Raw genomic sequence first — 6,114 nt, 5'->3', positions numbered from 1 at the left:
CTGCCGGCAGCGTCGGAGCTGTCATCTCTCTCTCTCTCTCTCTCTCTCTCTCTCTCTCTCTCTCTCTTTGATATGATGTTAATATCTGACTCTGAAAAGCCAACTTTTACGTCTTAATATTTTTTCGTTGTTTTCTTTCGTACTCTACTTCTTTCTTTTTTTTTAAGAATCTTACTTTTCTTTTTTTTTTATTTCACGTTGCTCTCAAGTCATATTTATCTCTTAACTTCTATGAATGCATAATTTTTTTGCTAAAATTTTTTCTAATATATTCTTAATGCAGTTTCTTTCTAGTATATTCTTACTATATTTTTGCATGAGTTTTTAGTAATATCTAATGATGTCCATTTCGAAGTTGAATCTGATCAGGAATTATTATCGAAATTGTGTGAAATATGGGGTAGTTTTTATTTCATGAAAATTGTTAAAACAATGTTTTTGCAAGTATTTCCAGTTACTATAATAATCACATTTCTGTCAAGTCGACGGAAATCTGAATTTTTATCTCAAGAATGCAGCTTTCCCTTTGCCGCTCAGCTTTGGAATTCTGTCCCTATTTCCGTTCTCCCGGGCTTTTATTATCTTTCTAACTTTCACCTATTTTCTCTCTTTTTTTTTAAAAAGTAGTTATAGTTCCACTGGGTCAGGAAATTCAGTATATGAGTGAGGAGCTATATGGATGATGGATGAAGACACTGGTGTTTAAGTGACTAATTACAGGTGAAAGAAGAGGGCAAAAGTAATTAGTAGAAAATGGGAGTTTCTGTGGGAGATGTTATCTGAGCGTTTGAACGGATTGCTGAGCCTACTCTCTGTATAGAAGTACTGTTTGGCTGCTGCATGCTAATAAAAAAAGGTTCAGGTATTTAGATGAATCAATTTCGTAGTATTGATGAAATAAGACTGACTGTGCGAGGAAGAAGTGTTATATATGTTAGGTGAAAGTACGGATCGTTGTGTTTTGAAATGTGTTGGTCATGTGGAGAGAATGGAGGACTCTGGGTAGGCGAAAGTGTATAATTAGGAAGCGGGGGAGGGGGAAGGAGGAGAGGAGGGTACGCAAGATGTAAGGTAGATGGTGCAGTGTATATAGAGGTAGCTTATGATGCTATTGAGAAATGGATCAGCCAGTGTTGTTGAATGTCTCTAACATAGAACGTTTACTCCGTATCAAGCAAAGAAAAAATGAATGTGTCGGATAATGATTTTTCTCCGGAGGCATTATGTATAAGATATATATATATATATATATATATATATATATATATATATATATATATATATATATATATATATATATATATATATATATATATATACTGTGTATATATATATATATATATATATATATATATATATATATATACATGTGTATATGTGTGTGTGTGTGTGTGTGTGTTTGTGTAAATGTATGTTTGAATACCCGTATTATACAAAAAATCTTAAGTTATTTTTCAAAAAGAAATTGTCGGTGCAAATCTGTAAAATCTGATCAGTCAATCAATTATCCCTCGACAGAAACGTACCCACCCGTCCATTACACTCTAAAGTAAAAGAAAAATGACGATGAAAAAAAAAGAATACGTTCGATATGTCGAAGCCACACTCGAACCCTCTTTCTGAAATTGTTCTCTTCCCTCGATCCTTCGACCAGAAAGTCATTATCTTGAAGGCTAATGATCAAGTGCCACTCGACGCCGACCTCTTCGAGTCCATTCGCCATCATTTACCAGTCAAAGTGGTCCTCGTAAGTGACAGATGTTGTGCATCTCGGTGTGTGTGGATCCTCCCGCTTCGTTGAAGGGCCATCGCATCTGTCACTTTGAGTTTCCCCTTAACGATCGTCAGTTCATAGAAAACGGGAGGATCTTTTTGAAGCATTCCCATCCGCGCTCTCGAGGTCAGCAGATGGCAAACCTTGATTGTTTAGATGAGAGAGAGAGACAGAGACAGAGACAAAGAGTCTGAATGGCCCATTTTAAGAGAGAGAGAGAGAGAGTGAGTGAGTTTGATTTATCGGTGAAGCACAAAATATGGGAGACAATGGGTTTCAACTATGAATAACTTGTATATTTTAAGTATTCATTGCTTAGCACAATGATTCATCTTTAATATAAGTTTAATATTCCCGGTATGAACGTACGTTCTTCTGTTCCTACATTTTCTGAAGAGAAAAACTGCTTGCTTGAGAACAATTCGGGGTGTCGACTTTACAGCTCCAAACTATCAGGATTTTTTGTTTTGATTCGAATTATGGGTAAGAAAGAACCCATAGCATTCCTACCTCATGAAGTAGTATATTTTATCTTATTTTATTTTATTATAAAAGCAAGCAGTTTTGAAATTTTGCATTGGTTCGTGTTCTTGTCTATTTTAACATGTTCTTCAAGCCACGAGCCCATGTTTATTGTAACGTGCAAATAAAGGATCACGTTTTCTAAATAAAATGAAGTGGAATCCCGTTTTCTAATTTCAGTAACGTAAATTTCATTAATTACCTTGAGATTAATTCCTCGATTTTTAATGCCATTTGCATAAAGTATCCAATTCATTTACTGCTGGTTTATAGGTTCTCATTTTTCCTCTCGCTAAGGTTGAATTGTGATTTTCTTTTAAATACCACCAATTTTAAAGTTGATTTTATACTTATTTCTCAAATTCCTATTGAAAAAGCTGAATACACTTTTCACATACAGTAAATTGGAATCAGTTCCCTTTGGTATTAATTTTGTTATTTTGCACTTTCTTGACATTAGACTTGTTTTTGTCGCCTGACAGGTTATAACTGAAAATGCACAAGGTTGTTTGAGCCTAGTCTTTGGCCTCTAATTGTCTTCATCTCTCTTCTACGTTTTCCGTTGCCTTTGGGCAAGGTCAGTCAAGATTGAGCTGGCCATATGCCAGCACGGGTTCTTGCTCGTGGGCAGCCCGGACCCGTGCTGGCATATAAGACAGGCTTAATCTAATCCAACCGACCAACCTGTTTCAAATCTTACTACTGACTACAGAGTGTTTATAAATATTAGAATAACTTCTCCTTAAAGGGGACCCCCTCCAATCCTGCCAAGAGTTCTAATGATATTAAACTTTAATACAGTTTGTTTGTTAATCAATATTAAACTAAATTTTTTTTCTCTCAACAGGGGACAACCTCCAATCAGGCCACCAGTTCTCATAAACGACATTTTGGAAAGACAGCAATTACGCTGATTTCAAAGGTAAGTACCATTCTTTACCTTCATAGCAGTTTTACTCAACTCTAGTTATTATTTTGTGGACTAAGCATTGTTTTTATGAAAATGTGATTTTTATTTTACAGTTGAATCTGACTGGATAGGTAATGTTTCTAATTATATAGGGTGTTAATATTTCCTGTGCAGTTTACTTTCGATTAAATTTTTTTACTATTGAAACCCAACATTAACAGTGACGGTACCCTTTCATATGATTAGGTAGCATATTTTCGTTTCACTGAGAGGTTTTGGTGTTCGTGTATAAGAAATACTCAAAAGTGAAATCATTCGAATACTGTTTTATCGATGTCGGTGGCATCGTTGAGACCCCGTCTGATTTAGAAAAAGTCACAAGTCTTTTTCTATTCGGTATGTTGAAAGTGGCGTCAGTGACCTTAGTCGCTGCGACGACAGGTAAAGAAACCAATCCATTAACTTGTTGATTTTAAGGTAAAAACCAAAGTCATTCTATGCAGTCATCTTTGGTCCATTAGTTATGGTTTGATTATCTGTTTGCGATTTTGACAGGGTTTGGTTCGCAGTTGTCTTGATTACTGGATTCATTGGACCACAAACCTATCACACTGCTCGTGTTAGTTCTGTAGATTGTTTATCTCTGTGCAAGCCTGACTTGGTTTGGTTCGAAACTATGTTTACGAATATCATTCATTGCCGTTGGTCTAGCGCTAAGTTTGACTGGACTGAGTTTGATACGCAACGATCTTTATCTAAGGGACGATTCAGGCTAATTTTTCGCGTACATCTTCCATAAGTATTTATGTTGGCCGAGGATGAAGTTTTTCCTTACAAGGTTTTCCAAGGTTTTTATGCATGCATACACATACACACACACATTATATATATATTTTATATATATATATATATATATATATATATATATATATATATATATATATATATATTTGTAATGTTATATAAAATATTTATATACCTACATATATACCTATATAGAAATATATGAATATATATAAATATATGGATGTTTCTTCTGATACCTGCATGTGGGTATATCAAATACATATAAAATATATTTATATATATATATATATATATATATATATATATATATATATATATATATATATATCTACATATATATCTGTATACAAATATATAAAAATATATATAAATATATGGATGTTTCTTCTGATACTCTGCATGCGGATATTTCAAAGAGGTAACGGCTAAAAAAGAAAGAGCAAAATTAGAGCTAAATTTTCCTGGAACTCGTCCATCGCAATGGTTTGATCTAATCTCGTATACACAAGCAACTTGGTGCACTTGAGGGAACTTGAATAAAATTCCAGTCAATTATCCGAGGCTGTATCTGATATTGCATCGTTGCTCAATTTGATTCCTGGCATCTATTATAAGCTCCTTTGTTACAAAGTGTCCTGCAATAATGGCTGCAGGAAAGTAATGACATCGTTCAAAATATAGCCGAGGTTATATGAAAAATTTCTGTTGGGTCATCCCCCTTTTTCAATGCTTATTGCTGTCAGTAATTGACTTGTATCAGCATCATCATGAGGTAGGAATGTTATGCCACCATATTGTAGAAAATGTAAATAAATATTTAAACTAATCCTGCAGCCGTCTAATTATCGTAGAATCCGAAACATTCCAGCTTCCGTTGAATTCGCTCGAAACCTACTATCCATTTCAGGGACCGCGAGTCATCGTTTTTCTCAAATATCTTTCAAACTAATTATTTGATCGAAATGGTACTTTGACACAGTGTACAAGCCACCTCCCGCTAACTTTTGCAAATATAGTCATTGTCAAATGGTTTTAGTTAAGGCGTTTACTCTTGACTTACATGGTGTTGCCAAGCATCGCCAAACTATGCAGTCGAACGTCCTTTACCCCCATCCTGTTCCTCCCTCTCCCTTCCCCTCCTCATCCCTCCATCAACCCACTTTCCTGGCCTCCCCATCTCCGCTCCCCACCCTTTCCTGTCTATGAGGGATAGCTGACGTTCGATTGCGTAGAATAGTCCTGCTGACTCATGCGACTTTGCCTTTAAAAGTCAAGAGTAAACGACTCAACCAACACCATTTGACAATGCACTATATTGCCAAAATTAGCGGGAGGTGTCTTGTACACTGTCAGGGTACCATTTCGATCAAATAATTAGTTTGAAAGATATTCGAGAAAAACGATGACTCGAGGTCCCTGAAATGGATAGTAGTTTTTTCGATTTTGAAACTTTCGTTGGTAATCGAGATGTCGGAAGCTGCTAACAGTAAGATGCAAAACCCGTTGCAGCTGTTGTGGGGCTTAGAAGTTATCTATAATATAGGACCAGTTGCCGCTGTAGGAGGGATTTAATGATTTCTATGAATGCTAGCCTTGGCCTCATTGTACAAGTGGGGAAAAAAGGGAAAGGCACTATGCAGGTGAAAGGATTAGACCAAGGAAAGTTAAGCGAAGAGGAAACAAGGATATGGGAGAAAGTGAAGTCAGAGAGGGCAAAGAGGGGAAAAAAGGGGTAGGGGGGAAAGAGTAAAGCTTATGAGAGAGGGAGGGAGATAGAGAAAGAGAGAGAGAGGAAAGGGGAGGGAGGGTTGGATGGGAGAGGAGGGAGAGAAGGGGGAAATGGGAAAGGGGGCGTGTGGGGTGGGAGGAGGCGGCATAGTTGGGCTACGAGGCTGATATCTTCGGTTGCATCCTTTCATAAAACCAAATTGGAAAGTCGTGTCCTTCGGATCAATGGTTTTTGACGAATTTCGGAAGGAAGAAGATGAAGAGAGAGAGAGAGAGAGAGAGAGAGAGAGAGAGAGAGAGAGAGAGAGAGAGAGAGGAGAGGCTGTAATACATTTGCGGATACAGTAACAATTTGTGTATGAACACTACAAGT

General features: G+C 36.5%; 1 long non-coding RNA gene across 1 annotated transcript in view; it reads left to right on the top strand.

Annotated features, from left to right (window-relative positions):
• The first annotated feature begins 3,141 nt into the window (after window positions 1–3,141).
• Window positions 3,142–6,114, top strand: part of LOC136851201 (uncharacterized) — a 149,234-nt gene continuing 146,261 nt past the window's right edge. Inside the window, exon 1 of the long non-coding RNA XR_010856806.1 lies at window positions 3,142–3,218. This is a non-coding gene — a long non-coding RNA (uncharacterized lncRNA). The remainder of the gene's footprint in view (window positions 3,219–6,114) is intronic.

The sequence above is a fragment of the Macrobrachium rosenbergii genome, chromosome 23 (genome assembly GCF_040412425.1).
Source record: "Macrobrachium rosenbergii isolate ZJJX-2024 chromosome 23, ASM4041242v1, whole genome shotgun sequence".
Taxonomy (NCBI): domain Eukaryota; kingdom Metazoa; phylum Arthropoda; class Malacostraca; order Decapoda; family Palaemonidae; genus Macrobrachium; species Macrobrachium rosenbergii.
The sequence above is the reverse complement of the archived record's forward strand: the minus strand, read 5'-3'. Positions and strand labels throughout refer to the sequence as shown.